The sequence below is a fragment of the Homalodisca vitripennis genome, chromosome 3 (genome assembly GCF_021130785.1).
Source record: "Homalodisca vitripennis isolate AUS2020 chromosome 3, UT_GWSS_2.1, whole genome shotgun sequence".
Lineage (NCBI taxonomy): Eukaryota > Metazoa > Arthropoda > Insecta > Hemiptera > Cicadellidae > Homalodisca > Homalodisca vitripennis.
The window spans coordinates 39,349,239-39,365,331 of record NC_060209.1 but is presented as its reverse complement, the minus strand read 5'-3'; the positions used below and the strand labels follow the sequence as shown (position 1 = coordinate 39,365,331).

The window sequence follows — 16,093 nt, the reverse complement described above, 5'->3', positions numbered from 1 at the left end:
AATTATTAAACCTTTCTGTCTTTATTATTCACAAATAAATAAAAACGTTAATTGATCGAATATAACCTACACTGGTGAGGGTGAAAATATTTCATTTCATGTCTGTCTGTCTATCTACATGATATCTCAAAAACAAACTGACCTATATAGACTTGAAATGTTGAAAGAAGCTTCATTTCATATATTAGCAACACCAGGTTCAATGATGGTGCACTTCACTGCACGGAATTTGGATGAGCGATAGCAAATATTTTCACATTGATCTTTTGGCTAACTATGATGGCAAAGAGAAGAGAAAAGAGCAGAATAAATAAATTTGTAAATGAGCTGAATACAAGCATATGAGATTTTAATATATGACATATCACATGGAGATTATTCATAAAGTAAACAAATGATAGAGTGAAAGATAAAGTTACAAATTGGTGACAAGATCTGATATTTTATAATTTAAACACTACTATGAAACTATCAAATGTATCATGTGGCAAGATATCTCAATAAAGATCATCTGCAGACAACATTTTGTATGAAGCTTTATTTATACATAGACAAGTAGCCTATAAGTTTTATTATAATGGATGTCCAACTACGGAATTTGCCCGAAAGGAATTGAAGCCTATTACTCAGTAGGCTGATACGATTTGTCTTAAGTTTGCGAGGGGATGTAAACATTTCTTATCTTTTTACCACAGGATCTCGAGAATGAAATTAATTATAGTTTTGAAATGTTGTATGTTATGTGAGTTCTTTTGATGTATTTGTTACATGTATATGCATCTTTGTTGAATAAAGATTATTATTAGTATTTTGTAAGCAAACTTAGCAAACATGTGGTGTGACATACTTATACCACTTGTAAATATACAGATGGGTTTACTTAATTGTTATACAAATTAGAATTAAATTTGTTTTTAATAGTTTCTTAAGGTTAATACAGTTCAAACCAAGGGGAAAGATCATAACTCAAAAAAGTTTAAAAAATTGGTGTGGTAGATGAGGTTGCAGAAAACACCGCCTAAAATAACAGTTTTAGTTCTTCTAATTGGAATATAAGTGATTTAATTTGGTTTTTCACCAAATTTTTAAAATAAAAGTATATCAAATACCAGTGAGAATTTTCAGAATGATTTTCAAAACTAGGTTCTTCTATATTACAATGAATTTCAATAACATCAAAAGGTCTAAATTTGAAATTTTCTAAATGTATTTGATTTGGTTCTAAAATTTCTCTTTCAAACCCTAATAAATCATTCAACATTAATGAAAAATAAAATATAAAAGGAGATTTTAATTGAATTTTACTAGATACTGTTAATTTCAGTCTTTTTCATTAATTTTAAAGTTGTATCTGATTATTTGAATATCTTCAAGTAATCCTCAATAAAATCTTTAATTTCATCAAAAGTTAGTATCCTTTATTACTTTCATAAGACCTGTAGCATTTTTTTTATTATTATTATTAATAATCGTATCTTCAACAATATTTATTACAAAATCATCAGAATAAAATCCACACAATCTGATAAAATAATTTGAGTCTTCTTCCAAATGAATTGGATGTTCTAAATTTAAAACTAATTTAAAATTTTGAGAAGTTAACTTGAACAATTTTGTTTATGCTATTTAAATGGAGAAATTGTTAAAACAAACAGATCAACAAAACCACAGACAGATATTTGAAGAAAAAAGAGAGCAACCAATAAGATTAGTATTGGTTTATGTGGATGTAAAAAATTACTTTATTAATATTTAAAAATAATAAAATTTATTATTAATTTTGATTTACAACAAATTAATTCCTTATTCAAATTTATATACAGGGACACTGAAAAGTCTTGAAACGGTCTAATATCTTTTGTACTCATAAACGTTCAAACATAAAACTTTGTCCAGTGACATAGGGCATAAAATTTAACTTTTTGATCAGTAGCTCTTCACTACTTCAGGGGGATGGGCCGTAAGGAATCGGTGGAAATCTTAAATGTAAGTATAGGTCTATGTGCACATAATTTTAAAGGCTAGTCAACCAAAGAAGAATGGCGAAAATCGCACTTCAAAAGCTTTATCAGTTACAAAATATATCAGTACAGTAATACAACAATGCACACTAGATAGTGGCTACTTTGCAGGAATATATAATTTTCTCAAATATTTTGAAAATAAATTGAGTAATCAATAGTAGTCTGAAGCAATAAAGATTTTTTTGTTTTTTTAGAATGGGGATAGCTTTAATAATCTTCAAATCTGTTATGAAAACACTCTCTGTTATAGATGGGTTGAACAAGCAAGTCAAAATAGGGGATGCCTCAAATCATATTCTTTGACAAGTAAAGAAGGCAAGTACAAAAATCTGTTTTATTACTCTTTTTTCAAATGAATTTATCCAGAGATCCAAAGAAATGGATTTTGTGGAAGTAAATCGAATTCAATATATTAATTATTAATGGGAAATTTTACAAATTTAGATTGAACCGTGGTAAGACTGGCCTGTTTGCTGGAAAAAGAGGATTTATATTTTAAAACCAGATTTGCTGTCAATAAAGCAATTTTGTAGAAATATCTAGAAGATCGTGTGTGATATCTCGTTGAGTTTCAATTCTCCCACTTTATGTTAGAGCACGAAGTTGATCATTTTTATTGCTGATAACATAATAGGTTACCCTCAAAGGGTTGCGATTGGCAACAATCAAATTCTTGGTATGGTCGGATTTTACTCTAGCAATAGGTTTTTATTTTTAAACTTCTTTAATTCATAATAATTCTTCAATTCTTGTGGGGGCCAGTAATCTGTAAAATATAAGCATCTTCAAGTTCTTGTCTGTTATTTTTAATTTAACGATTTTACTTGGTGTAAACTAATATTGTATTTAACTCCCAAGTTAAATAGAATAAATGTGTTCAACATCTATTTTATTGTAAAAAGTAGGTTCTAATATTCTAGTTACAATATTTTCCAAAAGTTTTAATTGGGTTTTTGCAATAAACATGTTTAGTTTTATTTATTTAGGTGCAGCATACTTGCTACTGAGAAACTGATAAATAAAAGGCGTTCCTGGTCAGATATGCGAGATTGGGGAATTTATAAATGTGTTACATGAAGGATGTTATCAAAAATATTATCAATACCGTGCCTCATCTGTTATATCTCAGGTTGATCCCTGTTATAGTTTTTCTTAAACTGTAATAGTTTTTTCTTAAACTGTAACCAAAAATTATATCTAATATGGCATTAAAGTCTTTGTCTTGAAAAGTAACATAAAATTATAATCTAAAAAAAAATAGAATGATTTTTCGTCGATTCTATTCGCATGACCTGCTTTCGTTTATTGTTACGAAAGTTTTTTACCGATTGCTTTCATGTGTTAGTGCCGTACTTTGTGTATGAAAACAACCCCAGATTAGATAATCAAAGCAACAAAATATCGTGCTTTTTAAATATATAACTAGAAGTATTTTCTGTGCCTACGTTTGTTCATCGCAGACACGTGCGTTTGACGCGGTTGTGCATGGACGTCAACCGCACGGCTATAAAAATATTATTTCCTGTGTTATGATAATTTGTGTAGCTGTATACACATGAAATATATACCTATATACAGGGTGTAAAAGAATTCGCACGGGCTTCATAAGTCCCGAACGATTACAAGTAAAACAATAAAACTTGGTACATCAATACTGCACCTTTAAATCTACTTTTTGAAGTGACTACCATTTTATAGTCATGTCAGGGGGATGGCCCGCAAGGGTTCAGAAGGAAATCTTAAATTAGAGCATAGGTCGAGCAGTACATTAAATTAAAGGTCTATTAGTAGAGTACAATGCCGCAAATCCGACCTGAAAAGGTTCACTTAAAAAACAAATTACGCTGGTTTTAAGTTTGAAACATTTACATTGTATAGGTACTTTTCTAGGTAATTTAATATTCTTCTCTTGGCCCAAGTTGTGAAAGTTCAACTTAGTAAATGATTAATGGACTTACGAAATAGTTTTTAAGGTCGATATTGACTCTTCACACACAATGGAGTATGGTCTACAAGGAGTTGGGCAAAAAGTTCGTAAGCATAGCCCAAGGTTTGTATTATTTTCAATTTGTAGACCGTCCTCCACTGGATGTGAAGAGTCCACACATTCAAATTATTCAGCATACAATAAAAAAATTGTATCACCATAGTCAATGTATAAAATTATATTTCTCAAGACTATATTTTTTTGTGGAGTTTAGGTTAATCAATTTTTTTATCAATCAATTCTGGTCATCATTAATACGCCGACAGCTAAGTGTATTTTTTAAACTAATAAACATCTACCTTTTGAAATATATTACATAATTCACCATGCAAATAAACCCGTTGAAGATGCAAGTAGTAATATAAATATTTATCAGTCTGCTGCTAAGAATAAATTAGTAACTCATACTTATACTATTTCAAGAACACACAGAATTCAACACACATTTTTACATTTACTGAGTAAATTTTCCTGCTGTTAATGAAATTCCCAAGTTGACTAACGGTTTATGACTATTGAAAGTGCCATTGGGTTATACCACGCATTCTGAGTTGGTTCAATAACTCTATTCCAGAAATAACCCCCCCCCCCACGCGAATAACATTGTAAATCATGTGAGTAACTTATGTTAATCTTCTACAACTTGAGAAAAGTAAAGTACTTCACATTGATCCGTTATTACAAGAGTCTTAGTCATAATCGTATCTGTCACATCACACTAACCGTAACGTATAGCTCTTATCTACAAAAAGGTTCAAAAACATTTCAGAATTATCAATATATTTTTATATTTTTATTTTTCAAGGAGAGATTGATCCCTTTTTAAACCTTATTCTGTCCGTCCTCATGGGCCACTGGCCTGTGCGAGGATCTTATCAAACAGAATAAGGGGGAGAGTCGATACAGTACAAGGTTGATGGTACTGATAAAAAGTGCAACGGTCACAGACAGGATTTGATCCTGCGCTATCTCTAACTCAGACCCAAAGTCCAACGACTTAGACCGCTCGGCCATCGGCACTCCCAGGTACTTATATGTACTTTACTTTTAAGTAGTTAAGTTCAGCAAATTCCCACAGAGATAGTACTCTAAAATACTACTTTTATAAGACCGCATATTAATAATTTATTGTAATATTAATAAAATCACGTTCCTAACATTACAGTTAAAACTTGAAATGCGTTAAGTAAAAAAATTTCCCTTATAGTTTCATAGTTCATATATTTCGTGCAGTTCTAATGTTCATGGACAACTCGTGTGCTTTTATGTAAACCAAAAGTGCGGCAAACAAATTACTATTCCTTGTAAAACGCTGCATGATCCTCAAGTGTCAACTGCTATACTTCAGACCAAAATAAATTCTGGTTAAGTTAGGATTTCCTATGAATTTCTTCGAATATTACCTGAAACACATTTCACCATCCAGTCCATGCTATAGACATCGAAAATGCTCGCTCCCTAATTTCTACAACACAGATTATCTTCATGTTGCTACACCTAAAATGCACATTTATGTTAATAATCAAGATATTTTATTTTACAAAGCTCATTTTGTATTTTTCTCCACATGTATACACAGCAGTAACGTTAAACAAACACTTTGTTATAGTGTCATATAATTAGGAATAGGGCTGTAAACCTTTCAAATGTATTATTTCTACAATTTAATTTGTCTATAGTATTCAGTGTATATTAAAGTTTTTTCACTAATTAATTTTATAAATATAACGAACCAAGATACCTTACCTAAAGTTTTTATTTGGTTTTGACGAAACAAGTTAGCGCATAAAATATATTTTAAACGATTTTTTATGTAGTTCCACTTCACTGAAAAACATAGAAACAAAAAAACTGTGTTGATGTCTCTAATTATAAATATAAGCAACTGCAGTTTTTATATTTTAAGCACTTCGAAAATTAGTGCAATAATAATGGTTTTTTGAAGAAATAGGCTACACTAAGTTTAATTAATTTAATTAAACCCCGTGTACGCTGAAATACAAGTAAATGCTCCGTAATCTTACAAAATCCAACTTATCTAAATCTTGCAAATAAGCAAACCCGTTTCGAGGATTTATTTGTATTTAGTACGCAAAAAATTCGATAATACAAAAAGCAAAGGCCTGAAAACGACCGTAAAATTAGAAATAATAAATAAATAGAACACCAGTACTGAACTGAACCTTTCAAATGTACAAACAGTTATTTAAGTAGAACACTGAAATCCAACACCATAGTATAGATCGAAGGATTTGTTTATATATGTTATATGACATACATTTGGTTTTTATTAACAGTAAAACAAAAACAAAAAAACAATAACATTGCAAATAACGAACAAATTAAACATGATTTTTAATAAAAATGTGAAACTTTTGGTAACTAAACATAAAGTAATAAAATAGAGATGGAGATGCCGGGGATCGAACCCGGGGCCTTTCACATGCAAAGCGAACGCTCTACCACTGAGCTACATCCCCTCTATAGAGTGAGAAATCGTTCACCTTGAGCGTAGAGAGAGAAGCACAGAGGCGGCTCTAATCGAGCTATTTACTCTTCGCTAGAGAATCAAAACATACTCTTACGGTGTCGTAAGATTTTTGCTTGTTATTACAATGCATATAGTATAGTGATTTTGTATATTTTTGATTAAAGAATTTATTGGATGCTCAAAAATGTACTATGAATATGTCAAGAATGGTCTTAGTAGGGATTTTTATATATGATTAACTGATTCGTTGAAATAAAATATTTTGTCTTTGCTAGGTGAAAAAGAAGTTTGGGTTGAAGATTTGATTTTAATATTTAACGTATCATGTGCTGAGCAAATAACACTATTATTTTATTTTCTTTGTATAGGTTCATACTTAAATAAATACAACATTCTAAGCACATTTTACGAGTATTAAACGTACGTTAAATATTAATTTTATATAATTAATATGGATTTAAAATCCGAAGAAACTGTTATGTTTCAAATAACATAAAAGAAACAAATGCAATGAGAAATATTTTAAGAGGTGAACTAATATAGGGCAATGCCTCTTTCAATATTGTACAAAATCAGACCACCAGGCTTCCACAATTCCCAAAGCTCTGGTGGTCAATTTGTTTTCATCTAGTAAAGTACATATAGATGCCTCGGATAAGATTAACTATGATAAGCCTACTCTAAGAACCCATGCAAGCTTTAGACCCAACTCTCTACCTCCAAAGCAAGAACGTAGCCAGGAAAACAATTTGGGGAGGTCCAGAAAACTAATATTTTTCCGTACTGGACAGGGAGTAAGGTCCCATTTTGTTTCTTAAAAAGAACTTGATCCTTTTCTTTGTAGATGACGATCTTTCAGCAGTACATATCAGTGATACTGAATTATTTAAATAATAATAATCGTTGACTAAAAAAGTAAATTTAAAATTTAAAAATTTGGGGGGGAGGAGTTCCAAATCCCCTTGGACCTACGTCCATGCTCCAAAGAATCCTGCAACGACCAAACACCACACCAAGTGATCTTTCACGTTTTTAAATGCGTTATAACTCAATTTCAACATGGTATTTCTGTGATAACGTTACAGTTACTGTTTATCGAGTAACTATTTTTTACTGCATTTTAACCGTTTATCGAAAGTTTTGCAGATCTTATCGGGGATTGCAGATCTTACAGCTTAACGATATCAAACAATCAGTATTCTGCTACAGTCCAGCCAGAATTTGATAAAGATCACCAGCGAGAGTGTCGTGCTGCAGCCACATAAGCAGAACATAAGCAACAGTCTTTGATGTATGTCACGGTATAGACTTCCAGCATTCCGGAGTTAGAGTAGTGTTAGAGTAAAAAGTTTGCTCTCTTAGTGTAGAAGTGACCTGAAAATATTAGTTACAAATAACATAAACAATTGTTTCGCATACCCAAAATTGTTTATAGTACGTGGTACCAATATGAACATATGAAACCTATAATTTATTTGATTTTGTATAAATTTAGATTATTACGAGAAAAAAGTCAAATCTGTTTTGTACTTCAGTGTTGAAATAACAAAAAAACCATACACTTTACAAAAAAAATGTTTGGATATGTATTGATTGTACTGAGTCTCTCATAACGCTACAATGAAAAATAAGAGAGTAAATGCATCAGGTTTAACATTGTTCTTATGGGGGAAACTCAAGGCCGTGCTCTTAAGGTGGCACTAAATTTCACCGCTGAAATTGAAAATAGACTTACTACTGTATTAATTTATTGGCTTGTCGTCTCTTATTTTACTAATTTACATCTCACACACACACACACACACACACACACACACACACACACACACACACACACACACACACACACACACACACACACACATATATATATATATATATATATATATATATATAAAGCAAAACAACCTCGATCTTAGTACTGCTATGAATTATCCTCCGTGTCTGCAGGCACAACCTAAGCATAGCCCCTTACGGGCGTAACGTAGAAGACTGTTCAAGCACAAGAACGTCTCATGTTAAAGAAGTTTCAGTTATTATCTGGTATATTTACAACCAAAACCTAAATGTAACACCAAAAAACAAAATGTATGTTTCATTACTAAATATAAAGAATACATAACATTTCCAATTTATTTATTTTTCGGGCGAGGCCTTTCGGAACCGAAGGTTTCCTCATCAGGCGACTCCACAAAATATTATCTGGTATGTAAGAATACCTACTGAGACCATTCTGGGCATATCCATATTTTCGAGCATCCAAGGAAAGCAATTTAAAACAAAACACATTTTTCTTTTATAAAAAAATCTTGCAGACACTACAGTATAAATTATTGTAGCCTACTCATTTTTAAGTCTCGCTGTACAGTTAGAATTTGAAGCGATTATATTAATGGGAAAGAGAACTACTATTTAGCTGTATGACTTCTTTATATGATCTAGCTACCAATATTAGAATCTATTATTTTGAATAAATCCTTTAAGCAAATAAAAAATTCACTTCTCTGTATTGTATGTATTTTAATAACAAGCAAAATTCCAGAAACACCGTAAGGAGTACGTTTTGATTCATAGAGCGAAGTGTGAAAAGCTCAATTATGCTTCTCTCTCTACGTTCGCTGTGGACGTTTTCACACTTCATAGAGGGGATGTAGCTCAGTGGTAGAGCGTTCGCTTTGCATGTGAAAGGCCCCGGGTTCGATCCCCGGCATCTCCATTCTCTATTTTATTATTTTAACTTTCAATTAACAACATTTTAAATTTTTATTAAAACTCGTGGTTAATCTATTCTATATTTGTTATTGTTTTTGTACTGTTAAAAATACCCTATATGTGTCATCCTAATCCTAATGATATTATAAATTTGACATTGCTTTTGTTTGTTTGTTTTGTTTTCAACCGTAAACTATACAACCGTTGTACTTAAATTTTACATGAACATTCTTAGGGTGTCTGGTATTTCGAAAATCATATAGCTTATTTCAAAAATCCCTCCGGTCTAAGCTTGATTGGTCTCTAAAGTTGCGATAGTTAATTTAAAGAGTCTGTTAAATGTAATCAACTATTCTATATGACAGCACAAGTTCAAAAAATAAATGTGGTAGCAAATTTAACCACTATTTCTAATTTGTTTGCATTTATAGTGTGAAAGCATAGAGTATGCTTAATAGTAACTACACTTCTTATTTTAATCTTTTCTGCATCCGCTGTTGAGCATTGAGTAAGAAAATATTAAAATAAGAAAATTAAAAGTTTAGTAACAATATTCTTTTAACTATACATTTTAGCAAATATTAAGTATTAGATATAAAAGACAAAGATAATGTCTAACTTTTACTATAAACTTAAAGGCGGTTATAAACCCATCTTAATTGTCTTTTGGCAGTTCGAGGAAAAAATCGTTTACGCTAATCGTTTCGAAATCTGCAATTCTGTGTCTTTTTCAGGTTAATAACTAAAGTATATTATACCTGAGGAAGCAATCAGATTGCAGAGCTAGAGATCAAGTACTACTCGTTTTTTGAACACCCAAACCCCCCCCCCCCTAAACTTGACTAAAAGAAGCCGTACAAATAATTAAACAATTTTGACTTAAGCAATATTTGTCACAAGCTTTTTAAGAATTGTATTATTAATCAATAATTAAGTGCATATCACAATAATAGTTTGTTTAACTTAATGGCATATTGAGCAATGTAAGTTAGTGATGTTCGTATAAATCCTATGTGAGAAACACAACCATTAGGAAATATATGGTTAGCCAATACATTTATATTGCTACTTTTAACTGTGGCGTGATTTATTCATCACATTTCCAGGATACGTAGCAATGATTAATAATATAAGATGCATAAAGACTTAGTATAATATCACGAGCTTTCCACATGGCACATGAATTTATGTACAACCTAACTAAAATCAATAAAGTACTTAAGGGGACCTGTCAGCGCCTATCTCTCCCGTGTTAAATTACCTATTTTTAGGTACACTTTTCTCGGAAGAGAAAGAAAGAAAAATGATATGAAAGGAGTTTGTAGCAGTGATATTTATTTATATTTAATTGTATGTATACATACATATAACATTGTAAATTAAATATAAAATTGAATCTTTAATCTATAGAAACAATGGTTTTTATACTCGACGCGAAGAAACAGTTTATTATTGTAATAAATAATGTTATAAGTGACCTGTGAAAATTGTGTGGAAAACGTTAGAATTTATTAGAAAATACTGGTTGAGTAATAAAAAAAAAATAAACTTTTCGGCAGTTCTCAAAAACTAAAATATACTTATCGTACACTTTGTAAAACAACAATTACTGTGAACTTCCATTAGTGAGCTCCATATCCATAGTTTGGGTCAGACATTTGCTCATTTTCAAAATTTCTTCTTTCTATATTTTAGTCTTGCTTCGTGCGTCCTTTTTTCAATTTTCTTCATAGCCTTTTCAACTTCGCGCACACGTGTCAAATCTTGACGCTTTAGTCCAACAGTACAGTTTGCATCAGATCTCCCACATACCTTTTGCATCACTTATGCCTTTCGTAAAACCCTCCCATTTTCCAAGCTTTTCCATACACCCAAAAAAAATATTTTTTGAAATCCGCGACCAAAGCAATATGTAAATAAACACAAAAGTTTGAGAACTAAGTATTGTTTACTTGAGTAGCTAGTTGCAGTCTAATAAAACATCTTGCCTGCAGTTTATCCAACTTGTGTACTTGGTGGAGTAAGAATTTGATCTAAGCCTATTTTACTGTGCAGTACTATATAAAGTTGTCATGAACAGACAAATTCCACTCCGTATATTCAAAGTTAGAATATTATTTTTAACCTGAATTTGAGTATAAAACGTAATGTACTTGGTACCTACGTACTCAGAAATAATTAGAGAATAACAATAACCAAATAAAAAATGTTTCACTAACAGGTTCCCCTAACCATTTAGGAAGTGTAATGTAACTGGAGATTTGGTAAATATGTATAAATAATTAAACATATTTAAGATTTGAATAAAGTAAATAAAGTACAAAAAAGTTACTTTTATACATTTTTACATATAAAACATCAAACAAGTAAAATGTAAAGATATTTAAAACCATTCTTTCTGAAATAAAAGTTACTCTCTAAAAGATACATGAACGAAATGTGAGAAAAATAACATAATCATTTTCACTTGCCTGCTATGTAAACAACAAAATATACTAATTAAAAAAAATGTAAACTGTTGCATTTACTTTCGTTCAAATCGTACACGGAAACAGCGTGTTATAGTTACGTATGATCAAGCAGCAAAATTCGATTGGAGATGCCGGGGATCGAACCCGGGGCCTTTCACATGCAAAGCGAACGCTCTACCACTGAGCTACATCCCCTCTATTAAATTACACTAGTTTTGTTACACAGAGAGGAGTTGAGGTACCTAATCGAGCTTCACGCTTCGTTCAAATAGCAAATTTACATCTTACACTGCTGCAAGACACACTGTTTGCTCCTTCAGCTAATGTTGATATATGTAATGTTTTATCACATACAAATATACAGATAAGTGTTTATTTTTAACTATATCAGAGGATTCATATTATGAAATATTGGCAACTTAGGCTACTCAAATCTTTATATATAGGCTATATGTAAACTGTTATCATTTTGTATATATGACTTTATATATATATATATGTTATTATCATTTTGTATAGGCGTGTAGTTAATCTTTCCTTATTACGTGGTTACGATAGGAAAAATACACATTTATTTAGCGGTATTTGTTTCAAGTTCCATCTGTCACACAATTAATTCTAAATGTTTGATCTTAAGAACGTGCAATTATTGAACCTTTTTTGATTTTTTAAGCCCACAGTTTCGCACGCAATTTCTTACGCATATATATACGCTTATATACATATGCATATATACATTATGTATATAAGCGTATATATATGCGTAAGAAATTGCGTGCGAAACTGTGGGCTTAAAAAATCAAAAAAGGTTCAATAATTGCACGTTCTTAAGATCAAACATTTAGAATTAATTGTGTGACAGATGGAACTTGAAACAAATACCGCTAAATAAATGTGTATTTTTCCTATCGTAACCACGTAATAAGGAAAGATTAACTACACGCCTATACAAAATGATAATTTTAAAATTGTGATATAAATAATATACCAAAAGTAAAATTTTATGACAACTATCAAAACTTTTATTTTTATTCAACTAAACCTGGCCATGTAATAATCAAAAAAGTTCCATTAGGTCGAAACATATCTTCTACTAACACATATAGACCAAATATGTAAAATTGCAGCATACGAGGTGTTAGTGGGTAAAAGGGTAATAAGTATCCCATTAAATTGTATTTTTCAATTTGGATAGTATTGCCGTGTAGTAAATAAGTTATTGAAACACTTACCCTGAAAATTAATAAAATATCTTTGGATTAGACCTATATAGGATTGTAATTTGAAATTAAGACGTATAGCAAATGATTAGACTGTATCAAAAGTTTAGCTGCAAAAAAGACTTGAACCAGCAGCATCTCTTTGGTAAGTCATGAGCTTTAAGGTTTTGGCCCAGAAAACGGTTTGGGATGTGTATATTCTCTAATAATCAACACTAACTGTAGGAAAGGGTGGGTTTCCGATGAGTCTTTATTGAAGCATTCGAAATTACAGCCACTCCATAGAACGCATAAGGTAATGGGATATATATTTTAGGATAACTTTCAGTTAGTTTATCTGACTCTGGAAGTGCTTGCGGATGCCTTACATTGAAAAATGAAGGCTCAACCTGAGTACAGTGAGACAAGATGGGTTAAAGGGATGATTATTGCTCTTGGGAGATGATTCCAGACAATTTGCCGCACAACGAAGACCAATGACATCAGTCAAACAGGAGATTTTGCGGCAATAATAATTCCCAATAGTTTACCTCAGATATGCCATAGAGCATCTTACTTAAGGTTCAGATGAGAATCCCAAGTAATGTCCTATGGAGCGATTCTGCAATAGACAGTACTCACCAACTCAACATCAGCAGCAGCACAACATAAGTTGTTACACATAGTACATCAAGCTTATGCTGCACACAGCATAATCAGTTTATGTTTTGACTGCAGTCATTTTTTGTATCGCGTGGGAACTGGGATAATGGCTGATTATACCTAGAATTTGGAATTTTTATTTGTAACTAGCTGTTTCCCACTTCTTCGCACGCTTTTCGTAGGATTACCTCGTGTATGAGCACTTTCGGTTCAAGAGAATAAAGAAGAGAAAATAAAGAGAAAATTTAAGAGAATTACAAGAGAATATTTACAATGCCGATGTAGAGTTTGCCTTGTTGCTACGATCAAGAAAACCTTTCAAAAGTGTATGTTAATAGCCATTGTACACGCACATATACTTAATTATAAAGTGGTCTAACACTCAAGCTTTAAGTTCAACCAGAAATTTATTTTAAAGACAGATTTACGTCATAACTTAGCGCCTTCAATAGTGTTTGGCTATTTAATATGTGTAACTGTTTCGTAATATCAGTTTATGATGTGCAGGCGCTTTGAAAACTTTTATCTTTTGCAGCGCCGTCTCGTGACGAGTTACATCAATGGGCATAGCATATAAACCTTCTCCGTGGAAAAATACACATACATACAAATTTTCGTAATGATCGGTCAAATAGTTTACGATTCTATAAAGGACACAGAGACTAAAATTCATATATAAAAACACACACACACACACACACACACACACACACACACACACACACACACACACACACACACACACACACACACACACACACACACACACACACACACACATACCGTGCTTTTTGATTATTATTTTCCCCAATGAGACATCACTAGTTAAATTTTATTTTACAATAAAAACTAGACATCCTAGAGAAGTTATCCACGGTACGTTTTTTATTGAACTAAGACATAACCTAGACCAGTCACTATTAATATCTACTAATGAAAATATCGCTTAAAATGTGTGTATGTTAGATACTTTCTAATTTAAAAATTCACCTATTTATCAACAAAATATCACTTTTTTCAATAAACGTATATTTTAAACCCGTGCCAGAGATAACTTTTCGTTATTGTCTCCTTGTTGGTTCCAACGGCACTTTTTGGACAAGCTCATTCAATGTTATTAGGTCGATTTATATTTGAACCTTGTTACGTTTGCTTCAGGAACTGAACTGAGACGACACCGTAATAGGACTGTGACATCCCAGGTCGGCAGCTCGGCAACACGTGTCGCGCTCCAACACAGAACCGAGCCTAGCGAGACACAGTTTGAACACGTGCCTTAGATGACGGTGTTCTGGTGACGTTCTGTTTAGTGTGAAATAACCCTCCAGAAACCCTCGACTATGCCTCGACGTTTAATCAATAAGGCTTGGCCGATAATGAATTTCTAATCGATGACTCTTCACAATGAATCATATTGCGGACCAAAGCGATCACAGTGTTGCCAATAGTGACACGTTAAATACAATTTGTTTGTAGCGTTAACTAAAATACTACAATATATTTATGACACCAATATTTATTGGATGGATTTTGTTATCTTTCTTAGTAATTGTAATACTTTAAATTATATAATCCTAATAATATTCTAAAAGCGAAAGTGCCTTTGGGTTTTTTATTTTGCTTTCATTCACCAACTATTCCACCGATTGTAGGCCTATTGAAATTTACATGGAAATTCCTAGGGTCCCTAGGTATAACATAGGCTTATGCATTATTCGTTAATCCTTTCCGGCCTAAGATCGCAATCCCCACTGGTCTTTAAAGTAGCAAAAATCCCTTCTTGGTTTCTTAAAGTTGTGAAATGTAAATTCAAAGATCCAATTAAATGTATTCAATTGTTATGTGTAAACATTGCATTATGACATCACGACCTTATGTTTAATTATTTTAACCAATATTTTCAGATTTTATTACATTTATAGAGTGAAAGCATAACAAAAGTAACAACATTCTTAATTCAACATCTTAAGCAAACAAATTAATTTGTTCTGGGTCACAAAGCAATACACGAGACATTAAATGCAATTTTCATGACAGAAAATCGTCGAGGTGACATTGCACCCATTTATCATTCATTTATGAGGTAAACGATACTGATTAGGTATATAAATACTGATATAATTCCTAGACTGGACCGAGGAAATAGTATGATATACCGAAGAAGGATTGGGAAGCAAGAACTTTATTGTAATGATACAATATTCCATATGCAAAGATAATACATGAGTATTATTTTTGCATATGGAAAGCAACTGTCATGATGTAGCCTAAGTATTGAAATGTGTTAATATTATTGATAGAAATAAGAATTCTCGCAATTTTGCTTAATTTCTTGCTAATGTCCTCTTAACCATGAACACTGGAAAATGGGTACCTAATGCATAATACATGATTAATTTCATTTTAAAAATATCATATATTAGGACCCTATCGTATTACATCACAAGTGCTTTGACTAAGAAAACTATGAATTTCGACTTTGGAGTTCCTCTAAATTGGTTTAAAATAGTTCAGGTATTACTTAACTCGTGGGAGCTATTTAATCA

The 16,093-nt window shown here is 31.7% G+C and overlaps 3 non-coding genes across 3 annotated transcripts; 1 reads left to right on the top strand and 2 right to left on the bottom strand.

Moving 5' to 3' along the window:
• Nucleotides 1-6,419: 6,419 nt before the first annotated feature.
• Trnaa-ugc lies at nucleotides 6,420-6,491 on the bottom strand. Its single transcript has one exon. It is a non-coding gene; the product is annotated as a tRNA-Ala (tRNA).
• A 2,655-nt stretch (nucleotides 6,492-9,146) lies between these two features.
• Nucleotides 9,147-9,218, top strand: Trnaa-ugc. The gene has a single exon. It is a non-coding gene; the product is annotated as a tRNA-Ala (tRNA).
• Nucleotides 9,219-11,808: 2,590 nt separating this feature from the next.
• On the bottom strand, nucleotides 11,809-11,880 carry Trnaa-ugc. Its single transcript has one exon. It is a non-coding gene; the product is annotated as a tRNA-Ala (tRNA).
• Nucleotides 11,881-16,093: the final 4,213 nt, after the last annotated feature.